Source organism: Phascolarctos cinereus, unplaced genomic scaffold (genome assembly GCF_003287225.1).
Source record: "Phascolarctos cinereus isolate Bilbo 61053 unplaced genomic scaffold, phaCin_HiC Scaffold_3;HRSCAF=262, whole genome shotgun sequence".
NCBI lineage: Eukaryota > Metazoa > Chordata > Mammalia > Diprotodontia > Phascolarctidae > Phascolarctos > Phascolarctos cinereus.
The window spans coordinates 129,309,084-129,321,137 of record NW_027555736.1 but is presented as its reverse complement, the minus strand read 5'-3'; the positions used below and the strand labels follow the sequence as shown (position 1 = coordinate 129,321,137).

General features: G+C 44.4%; 1 long non-coding RNA gene across 1 annotated transcript; it reads left to right on the top strand.

Annotated features, from left to right (window-relative positions):
* Positions 1-10,096: 10,096 nt before the first annotated feature.
* Positions 10,097-11,522, top strand: LOC144456187 (uncharacterized). The gene is made up of 2 exons (XR_013485095.1): positions 10,097-10,365; positions 11,235-11,522. It is a non-coding gene; the product is annotated as an uncharacterized LOC144456187 (long non-coding RNA).
* Positions 11,523-12,054: the final 532 nt, after the last annotated feature.

Here is a 12,054-nt window from a genome sequence, read left to right as displayed (position 1 = left end):
AGATTTCCCGTATTCACCCTGGCTTGATTGGAAAAGCTGATCCCGAAACCGCCCCCAGTCCCTGCTCTTTCCTTCAACCTCTGATGGGTCAGAAAGAAAGGAAAATAAGATCAAAACGAGGAGAGGAACTTCTTGGCAACGCAAAGCCAGTTTGGGCCAGATTGGCCTCTCAGCCTGCAGTCGCGGTCAGTGGGAAGGAGGTGGCGGCAAGGAGACACCTTTAACCCTTTTCGAGCTGGGGCCAGTGCTCCTGGGCTCCTGGAAAAGATGACTTTGACACCTCCTGAAGTCTCGGTTTAAGCTGAGTCCATTCTTAGAGTGTCCCCCATCTACCACTTCCTGAACCGTTTGAAATACTCCTTCACCCTCCAATCCTACCTCCACCAGCTCCCGGAAGGAGGACCTGTGTCTGATTCTCCAGTTAAAAAAGCACCAGAATCCGGTAAAGCGGGTATGGGCCTGGGGAAGCCAAAGGCCCAACAGTGTTTGTTGTATGTTGAGGGGAAAACTTAGAGGAAAATCAAGGGAAGTTTCTCCTCCCTTTTCCTCACTGTTCTTGAGGGAGGAGGAGAAGGAAGGAGGGAAATTTGGCTAAATACAGTATTCAGGGCTATACATACCTAGTAGTAACAAATACAACATAACCAGTGCTTAGAAACGGGATGAACAGGAAACGGATAGTACAGACAGGTACGAGGAAATTATTCCTATAGAGAACTGGGAAAGAAAAAGAGAGGGAAATTGCTGAGGTGGGGGCGGGGTTAATACCTGTCTCCCCCCACCCCACCCCCAAATCTTTCAGTCCTAATGCCTCTGCTCAGGACCACTGGAAACTTTGGGACCTTCTTGCACCTTCCCGCCCTGGCCAAAGAGGCTGAGTTATAAATGTGATCGGGAAGTGTGTCTTTCTTCGATCCCGGGAGGTTTTGGACAGAAGGATTTGGGTTTCCCAGGCCCTGATTGAACAGAGCTGGTAGAGGTGATCTGCTGGCAGCTCGGTTCATTTCCAGTCGATGGCTCCGGCCACCGAGGCCCTCCAGTTAAACTGCAGCTTTGAGCCCAAGTCTACTCGGGTCAAAGAGAGATAACACTAGGGTCAGAAACCAGGCGCGGAAACCAGAATTCGAAGTACACTCTCCGTATGTCTGGACTAGGAGAACAGCCGAATAACAGGGTAAAGGAGTGGGTCAAGGAATTATGGAATCCTACAGAGAACCCACCGACTTCATTTCAAACTGCCCAGATTAAAAAAAAAATCCTTGGATTTAACCCCTTCATAGGAAGCTTAAATGGACAGGAAAGGGGGGAGGGGGCTTTCCTCTGTACAAATAAAAGATTCTCTCTCTCTCTCTCTCCTCTCTCTCTCTCTCTCTCTCTCTCTCTCTCTCTCTCTCTCACACACACACACACACACACACACACACACACACACACACACACACACCCATCACTACCCTTCTAACACCTCCGCCCTTTTCTTTTCTCTGCTGGTAAATCTGAGCACAGTATAGCTCTTTCTGTTTTCAGGACTCGGGTAAGAAAACTCAGACCACATTGCTCAGAAATTCACCTGCAGGGACAGCAATCGAGAGGATGCACATTTGGCAACGAAAGGGAATCCCTTTTCCGATTCCATCTCCTCACCTGCAGTCCCCCCAAATAGGAACATTCCTCGCCCCCTGACAGTCCCCCGTGTCACCAGCACTGAGTTTTTCCAGCTCCAAGTCCGGGCTGTACAAGGAAGATGACAAGTTTTGTCTCCTCCTCATCTCTCCCCACCCCCTTCCCCACCTTTCCTTCTTCCCACTGGCACCCCTTCAAACTCCAGTCTGCCTACCGCAGGGTGGGGAAACTACATAAGAGGAAAAAGTGAAGGAAAAAGCAATTACTACTATCCCTCTTCATCACCTGGGACAGTCACTTTCCCTAGCTTTGTCGGTATCTCTAACCAATTGTGGTGCTACCCGCGGATTGTAAAGGACAAAACTGCTTTAGAAGTGATATTAAAAGCCTGTAGGGTCAGCTGTTTAATAACCACCTCACAGAAGGTTACTTCCCCATAAAACTCTCCAAGCTCCTCCAAAAGCCTAAACTCGAGAAAGAAATATCCCAAGTTAAAGAGAAATTTAAAGTGCCCCTCCCACAGGGCTTCTCCTTTTCGTTGTTCTTCTGTGAGGGGGTTTCTCCCGCCTTAGGCTCTTTCAAATACAGAAGGCATTTGCTTTAGGGGCCACTCCAATAGTCGGAGAGACGCGCCTGTTTCCAGTGCCCTGAATAATATTTGTTGCAGTAACAGTTTTTGGATGAATGAAAGAGGCAGAGAGCTCACAGCTCTCTCAAACTGTCATCTCCAGTTTCACACACTGCAGCTTCTAATTCGACACTGTAATAACTGGTAGTTAAGCTACCAAATAATATTCTTCATTCGTCTTTTTCAAAGTTGATTTATGGCAATCGACAGGTTAAAGCCTCATCTGACTTCATTACTTTTAAAAGCTGTCTATTTCAGAACTGTCACTTTTCATCACTTAACCCAAATAAACACTTGAAGAAATGAATTGAAAGAGACTTTTAGATCATGTTTATAATTTTGTCCCTACATTAACATTCCCAATGACCTGACCTCGTTTTAGTTACCTTGCACAACTAAATTTAGAGTAAAACCCAGAGATTTCAAAGGCAGAAAAAATAAATAAAGAATTATTTTTAAAAAATCCTGGAAAGGAGATGAAAAAGGAATGCCAGGTAGAAAAACAAGAACCCCAAACCCCAGGACACATGTGTGTGTGTTTATGAAGCATAAACACACATAGGAACACGTATGCACACAGGCATAGGGGAGACTGGAACATTAACATGTTGGGATAACTTTTCACCTTTTAGAATATATGTCTAAAAAGAGAAAGTCTGACCAACCCCATGATGTAATTAATTTTCTAATTCTGCTTTTAAAAGAAGAGGAGGAAGAACTGAAAAGGGTAAGGGTAAAAGTTCATAAATGTCCTTTTATAATAAGAATTACTGTAAAGAACATGAACACGTGGTCAGACAAGGAAACAGCCTTATGAGGCATCACGGATAAGAGACTAACCAGAAAATTAATAGGCCCCAGAGAGAGGAGCACTGGAAACGAAAACTCAAACGGAGAAACTTTAGAACTGCGAAGGTGTTTCTTCTTCTGTTCACCTGTGATTTGTACACTGAAATATATTCTTAGGTATTTAAAAATATTTACATCACAACAAAGCATCAGCTCTCAAAAACTAAATAAAATAAAATGCAGGTCTTACAGACTGGAAAGTTACCTTTGTATTTTCAAATTAGGTAATAGTCATAATTTCTTTCTGTCCCTTCTTTCTTCCCTTCCCTCTTCCCTCTTTCCTTGCCTCTAATAAATTTTTCATACATACACCTATGTATATGTATATGTGTTTGTACGTGTGTATATATGTATATTATATATCTATATATGTGACATATAGGAAAGTAGCCTGGTTTTTCTGTCCCTTCGTTGTGAGTGCCTTGAAAAGAATCTTTCTGTAATACTTGCACTTTGTCTTTTCTCTATTTAAGGGTGTAGATATGAATACATAGTTCCAGTCATTTTACACATGTTGTATACATAGCATAGATATTTACTCGATATATACTTCACAGAAAGCAACTTTACAAATCACCGTTTAATTTGAGAGGCATGCCCTTAGCTGGTAGGGAAAGCACAGAGCAAATTTACTCACAATCTCAATCCTAAAATCGAGTTTACTAATCTCCTGAATGGAACTATCTCCCCTTTGCCGGACTACGTCGTGGTACGAAATACTGAGCACTCCTTTGGTTTATTATGTTGGGGTTTTTAAAATTTTTTTAATTTTTTTTCCTTTGGAACTGCCTAGTTTAATTGTGTTCGACTACAAACTCCATTATCACTGCAGAAGTCTGGCTAATGTTTCACTGCGAGAAATCTGCCATTCTTCCATGCCTTGGAGCGCCACCTTGCTGCTTAAACTATAATTACCACTTCCAGCAAAAAAAAAAAAGATTTTCTGTATCATATCTCTTAAACGTTAATACAATTTAAATACAATGACTTCTTATGATAAAAACTCTGATAACAGTGGAGAAAACACTCCTTTCCAATAGTTTTTAGGTCGTTATCTTTGAGTAACCTGTTCCATACATCTTTGAGCATGAAAAAACAGGAGAAAGATAAAACCATTGGGTACAATTTCATAAAGTCTGAAGAAGTAACTCAGGTGGCAATATTTCATGCAAAGCATAAGATAATATCACAAGTATATTTTAGTTCCAGTGTTTATTTGGCTAGGACTGATCATCTAAGTGTATCCAATACAAATATCCCCAATGAGGCCCATGCCCATAAAGACTTATCCTTCCAATTAAGATGATCACCTAAATTAAATAATTACAGTCACTCAAGCAAATAGCAAGGCCTGGAGAGGATCTTTGCTTTTTTCAGCCCTCTGTCAGACTAGGTGCACATAACATGTATATTTCACTTTTACTAAAAACAAATAGCAAGGACATGTTCCAGGCAAGGTGGGGGGGCAGGGAGAGGGAAGATCCTGTCAGGTCAGGTAACCAAATGATCTCCTTTTCATCAGGAAGAGCAAAAAACTAGAATAAAAACAATTTATCGACAAAAGTCAGCAGTGAATTAGACCTAATAATTTGGTGATGCATTTTTGTTTTGCTTGGCAAGTGTTTGTTGGGGATTATATTTTGGGGTTCCCTTACATATTAAAAATTCAGTTCTCTTTTATTTTAGCTTAATGGGTAAATGAATGCTTAAAAAGACTACTAGCTCGGAGAAAGGGCAGCACGCCTTGGAAAGTCAAGAAAGTCTTGGAAGTTATCAAATGATAGTTAAGCCTCAAAGGGAAACTTCCATCTTGTAGGAGCAGGGCTTTGTTTCTTTGTCTTGGTGGGCAGAGAAAACATTTCTTTCCTAATGCTTGACCACAATTCTGTGCAATGAATCTCCTCTCTCACCTTTAGCAGCAGCAACAACAGCAACAACAGAAGAACTTGAAGGTTCGAGTTAGATTTAGGATGATGGAAAGGAGAAATTTATTTTTACTTATAACCCCCCAAAATGGTCCCCTTCCAAACACCCAGGTTTGGATCCAGGCAAATGATAAATTGAGTCACAAACAATTTTGCTGAATGTTTTCCACCTTTTGCATACCCAAATGGAAACAATATCCTTAGATGGAGTAAGGGATAAGGAAAAGTAGAGTTGGGGTGAGGGAGGAGATTGGAAGGAGGGAAAAAGCAGAAGTGGCATTCGGGCTCCATGTAAATTACCTTCCTGCATTGATCTAGAGAACACTGGAATTACACGTCTGAGCCAGAAAAAGTCGGTTTTGCTTTATGGGTTGTTGTTTTCCCCCCTGACTTTTCCAGCTATGCTATAAACTATCCCAAAAAGGCTAAAGGATAAAAAGGCTCAATTTCCAACCGGGACTTAGATAGAGAACTTCAAATTAGACAATTGACACTGCTGGAATGGGACACAGAGAAGACGCTAGGATTTCTAGTCTCTAGGATTGTGGTGTGGCATGAGGAAGTCTTGGTTATTCTTCTTATTCTATTATACAATTCCAGAAAGAGGGCCTCGTGGCCTAATGATGGACAGCACCAAGAAAATCCCAGAGACAAAGAGGTAGAAAACCAAGTTAGGAAATTGGGGATATGAATTAGCACACTCAGATTACTTTGGGAAGGTCAGTCTCCTAAATTGGAAAAGAAGTGTTTTTTTTAAGTCGGCTTAATTTCTCTTTCTCATCCCTCTTTCTAAAATAAGATTTCCTGATTTTTTCACCCAATAATGCCTGAAGATGAAAATTTATTTTATTGCTATTACACTTTCTACCGCAAGATGCAAAGCAAGGAGCGGAGTTTGTATTACAACTATGTCATAATGTTTCACTGATGCACAACATGTAGCCAGAGGGGGTTACTAATGACTCCTGGATGAGAGGGAGAGGGACAGAGAGAGAGAGAGAGAGAGAGAGAGAGAGAGAGAGAGAGAGAGAGAGAGAGAGAGAGAGAGAGAGAGTAGGGGTGGGCGGGTGGGGGCGGCGGTTTCATTTTATAAAGAAAAAAACCACCGTATAATCAGGACTAATAATCTAATCAGGGCATTTTCAGATTTCCAGGTTTTCTCCACGCCAGAGAGAAACAGAGGCAGAGAGGGACTAGAGAAAAAGACCATTATCCCTTTAAACACCGCAAAGGTTTTCCATGTTAATAACTATTAATTATGTTTACAGTCAGTTTACTGAAGAACTCTCCTTTAGAAAGAATCAAATTTCGGAAAACGCTTGATCAATATCAGATTAAGGGCTTTTCTTACAGTGGAAGCAACTCAGAGGGAGTAGAATGGTGATGGAAGTAGATATACATACACGATACATACACATATATATGTACTTAGTTGTACTGTGTGTAGCTCTATGTATACGGATGTATGCATTTATACGTATATGTTTATATATTCTATTACCATCCAAGTGTGTTCAGTGGTAGGGAGGTAGCAGCTACGTAGCGCCCCCCTGGTTTTGGAACGCTGGGTGAACACCTCAGCCCATTCCAAATGCTAGATAAACTTCCTGAACCTTGTTCTCCGAAGGCACCCCGGCCCCCTTCCCCGGGTTGGATTCTATTTTAGGAAAGTGGGAGGTTTGCGGTTCCTACCGTGGCCCAGGCCGTTCCTACTGCCCTCCAGTCCGCTTCTGCTTCCCGGGGCATAGTTATGGGACATTCAGGTCTGCAGCACTTTTAACCTGGGGAGCACTCAGCTCCCGAATCAAAGCGTGGAGCTCTCTGTGGAAGAGGCTCCGGAGCGAAGTGTGGGTGGGTGTAGGGGTTGAAGGGGGGGCGAGGGAGGCGGGGGGGTGCGAGGGGGGAGTAGGGAGGGAGCCAGGCGTTAAGCCTGGAAGCTTGGCTGTTTACCCAAATGATTTCCCTTTCAGGCCTGAGACACCAATGAGGCAAGATCAAACTCCCCTCTCTCTGTGTGTCTGTCTCCTCGTAGAGCCGGGCATTGTTAAGGGGAGGGCTCGGGGTCCCAGGCTGGGAAGACCCTGGGGGCTTCCTCGGGCGCCAGCGCCTCCTGCCGGTGGCTCTGCTGAGCCGGAGACCCCGAGCCCTGGAGTGGGGAAGGGGGAGTGTTGGAGGAGGCCAAAGCGACAGAACAGCACAAGAAGAGCGCCACGGGCTCGGCTCTGGTCAAAGAAGAAAGGAGGGAGTGACAGGGCATAGGGCTAAGGAGAGAGAAGGGTTTTAGCCTCATGAGATGGGGCGGGGAGAAGGGGTGTCATTAATAGCGGGGTGTGGGGGGGGAGGATGAAGAAGTGAAAAGCCGCTCTCATTTTGCCCAGTAAGGTAGACACCCGGAGGAGATACAATAACTCTGTGTGTGTGTGTGTGTGTGTGTGTGTGTGTGTGTGTGTGTGTGTGTGTGAGAGAGAGAGAGAGAGAGAGAGAGAGAGAGAGAGAGACAGAGAGACAGAGACAGAGAGAGACATAGAGACAGAGAGAGACAGAGAGAGACATAGAGAGACATAGAGAGACAGAGAGACAGAGAGACAGAGACAGAGACAGAGAGACAGAGAGAGAGACACAGAGAGAGACAGAGACAGAGAGACAGAGAGAACTCAGTTACAATTCACCTATTTCCGATTCCTTTAAGAGCCAATCTAGCGCTCTTTCTGCAGCTGATTTCCTCCTGGACTCTGCTATAGACCTATTAGCTGTAAATTAGTCCAAGGTTTGGGCTATTACGTTACAAATATAGGCTGCATGACACACGTGGCCATGGCTTCGCCTCTGTCCCTTTTCAATGAAAGATTGTTAGACACCCAGATGGAATAGATTTTCTACATTTGACAAGACATTTGTCATTTTTAAAAGGAGACCAAACCCAAGAATATATGTCATGAATATGAGGGTGGAGAAAAGGGGGGCAGGGGGCGGCGGCAAGGCAAGAGAGACAGTGCATCAGGTTACTGCAATTCCGGGAATATTTAAGACAGCTGCTACAGGGACTAGTACAAAGGGATAAAGGAAGGAAGGAAGGAAGGAAGGAAGGAAGGAAGGAAGGAAGGAAGGAAGGAAGGAAGGAAGGAAGGAAGGAAGAAGGAAGGAAGGAAGGAAGGAAGGAAGGAAGGAAGGAAGGAAGGAGGAAAGAAAGAAAGGAAGAAAGAGAGAGAAAGAAAGTGAGAGATACAAAGAGAGAAGAAGGGAGAGAGGGAGGGAGGAAGGAAAGAAGAAAGGAAGATTTAAGTCATAAACAAGTAATTATTGTAATCCAATTATATAGAAGTTCTAAGTTTATTTGACGGCATTATCGTAGATAATTCAATCCTTAACACAGATGATTCAGATGGTCAACCAAAGAATAAATCACTAGAAGAAAAGTGTATTTCATTTGGAGTATGCTGATGTAGTTATTTGAAACCCTTTCTACCTCACTCTTTACTTACACAGTACACACTCTCACTGATAAATGATTTCTTTTAAAGTATTAAATTGTTTCACTGCAGGTATATCTTTACTTAACCACATTGGTCTTCCCTGGAACTAACTGCCGATATTTATTCAAGGGGAACTTTATTAACACTCACTAAATGCTCTCTTATAAACTGGCTTCCATCCTCCGGGAATGCCACTGCAGAAGTAACTTTGGGTTCATCTGGTTTTCAATTTTCCTTTTCCAGATCCTTCTGTTTGTTTTTGTTGCATCTCTTAGTGTAATGAGTGGCCTTGTCCTGGGTGATAAACTGATTCAGCTGGTCCAGACCTGGGTTCATGGGACATAAGGACTTCAGTTGAGGCTGGAGCAATAGGACTCTAGAATATGCTGTGAGGAATTAGACTGTGAATAAAATTTGTGTGTGTGTGTGTGTGTGTGTGTGAGAGAGAGAGAGAGAGAGAGAGAGAGAGAGAGAGAGAGAGAGAGAGACAGACAGACAGACAGACAGACAGACATAGAGATACACAGATACAGAGAAAAGTAAAAAAAAAAACTAAAAGGATGCTGCAGGCAGCAAAATCAGAGTGTTGTATTTATAAACCGGAGAGATAGACCTGTAAGTGAGAGACAGATGAAGAGACTCTGAGAAGAGTAGGCGTGGGTCGGTATGGGCCGTTCTCAGACTTGCCCAGTAAATGGTGACAAAGCTATGTGAGTGGGATGGCCATTTAGGCTGCCACTGAGTTCATTCGCCTTCCCTTCCGAATGTTGGTTTGAAGCTGTAGATGGCTCTGGAACGAAACTCTGGCCTGTTCATTTTCTGCTATTCTTCTCTGTTCTCTGTCCTGTCCCACCTTCCCCAAGAACTTGAGTAGTGCAGATCTCTATGGTCTTCAATGGCCACCTTTTCCCTATGCTAGGCGCCTAAGACTCAAGATCCACGGAGAAAGGAGGGAGGGGACAGACAAAAAGTTCCGCCTTGTCATCCAGAGCCTCAGGGGAAGGATGCTGAGAACGCATCCATTCTTATTTTCCCACCAGCTTTGGCTTCTACTGCTTTGGCTGCAGCAAGTCTTTCCTTACCAAGAAAGTCTACCCCTCCCATCCTCCTGTCCACTCCGTCTTCCAAACACAAGCAGAGAGTGTCTCGAAGTGTCCCCAGCTTAAGAGAAGGCCTGGCTAGAACCTGAGAGGGAGAGTAGGTCATAAAGAACTACTGCATAAAGAGATATATATATATATATATATATATATTATATATATATATATATATATCTATAATATATATATATATAGCGCTACCCTCCTACTCTTTCCTGTGCTTGGGATGGGTGTGGGGGTGGGGAAGAGAAGGAAGCGGGCAGCATTTGGGGGGGGTAGGATCAGTAAACTGACTGTGGCAAGTATGGGAGTGGAGCAAGGGGTCAGCTTTGCTGAACTAGAAATAGCTCCAAGGAAAGAGCTCCAAGGAAAGAAGTATCTGTCGTTAAGGCCGCGATCAGCTACAGTGAAATGTCCCGAGAACCTCCAGACCAACTGTTTCGCCAGTCTCGCTAGGTCTGAGTTCCTCTTCCTGGAGAAGTCGAACGTCAGAGCGAGGGGAAGGGGCTTCATTCAACTCTCTTTCTTTCAATCAGATATAAAAAATCTGTCCTAAACGCCGCTGAGGGAGCTCCGGGTCCTCAAAGTACTGCCTGACGTCAGAGTTCAAATGGCAGCTGAGGAGCCAGTTCTCTCCGTGTGGGCTCCGGTTGCCTCCGCCTAATTGTTAGTGCACCAGGGCTGGGATCACAATGCTCTGGTCCTTCTGGCATCTTGATTATGCAGGAGAGGGGGAGGAGAGTGGCTGATTTCACTAGGACTGACTGGTCAGTTCTATTGGGAGAAAGGCGGGGGAGGTGGACTGGAAAGAGAGGGGAGGGGAAGGGAGGAGAGGAGAAGAGACCAGGGTGACTGGAGCAAGAGGGGAAGGGACTAAATGTGGGAGATTTGTGCCGATTTCCTCCAACCCAAGACCAGCTGTTAATTCACCTAACGGCTAGCTTCGGCTTAGGACAGAAGCAGCCTAGTCAGGCTAGATTCACTGCTGCTGCTCCAATCCTTCCCGTTTCGCCGCAATCTCTGAGAAGAGAGCAAGAGCTCTTGGATGGGGGTGGCGGGGGTGGGGTATTAGCGGCTTCAGTTTTTCAGCTTGGTTTTGCTGGCAGGAAAGGAATGGCAATGTGGTGGTGGTTGGGGATGGGGGGAGGGAGGAGATGCGATTTCCATATTACAGCTACCACGGCACTTGTGCTAGGTGAGGAGAGATTTTGTCCCTGAGCTCTCGTCCTGCTCACGCCCCCACGCCTCCACCCCTATACGCTTTACACTATGGATGCTGGCAATCGTCAGTGACCCTGAATTGTTCCCAGTTATGCCTGAAAAAAACAGGCTCTCCAAAAGCACGGACAAAAGGTTTCACTTGCACAAATACACTTTCGTGCAGGCCTAAACTCAGAGCAGCTAGCATCCGAGTCCACCGTACCCACTGAAGCCAGAAGCAGGTTAAAGATCCATTTTGAGGGGCCGAGGCAGAACTTTATTCCAGAAATGGACCATCAGAGCCCAAGTACAAACGCGTGGCCTGCATAACTGCTCTAGAAGTATAAAGTCTAACTCCGCCGTCACCTTACCATCTGGTTTGTTGTCCCCAAACTACAAAGGACGACCCTCGATGTTAATTTTCTTTTCATTTCAGGCATATTGCAGATCACCTGGCATGTAGAAAAAGTGTCGCTACTGCCATCCTTTCTGCTGTCGACCTGAAGAGGTAACTTAGAGCTTTCTCCTAAAAGCCGGTGTGCCTCCTCTCCACCTCCCCGCCCCCCCCCCCGACAATCTGTTGGTCCTATCATTCGTGTGATCTAAACTACATCTGTAGCGCTGGACTATCATAAGTGCTCGCTGGGTGTGCCGGGACCCCCGGATTCGTTTGCCGAAGCACCTGGAAATTTGTTCTATGGAGAATAAATATTCCCTTCCTGTAGTCTATCATTTCTTCATTATAAATAACACTCGTCTGAAGCGAGAAATACCCTCGGACTGTGAATATTGATAGATGATAGTAGCGATATTCACAATCGATCGTTTAATAGGCAGACATCATAAATCATGTTCAATTCTTTGACAGCGCAGTACTTCGCTTAATAATATAATTCAGATTAAAACTCAAGAGGTATTGGAAGCAGCGGGTATTGATGGCTTCAAGACTTGAATTCTGGATATTATGATGGAATGTAAAGAGGACCCTTTAAGATATTTTATCCACTCCCCCTATGGGTCCCACGTCCCTGGTTCTATACTCCACCCCCTTCCCTTTCCAGTACCCTTCTTTCCCTATTCTCATACACCACCTTTTCCCTCTGTCTTCCACACTAACTGCTGAGTGACCTGAGCAGGAAGCCTGCAGGTTATTTCTTAGAAATGATGACTCTCAATCACATAGAGGAAAAGGAGAAATGTGACTCAGTTTATTCAGGTTTAAGGGATTGGAGAATTATTTTTGTTCCTGAAAATTC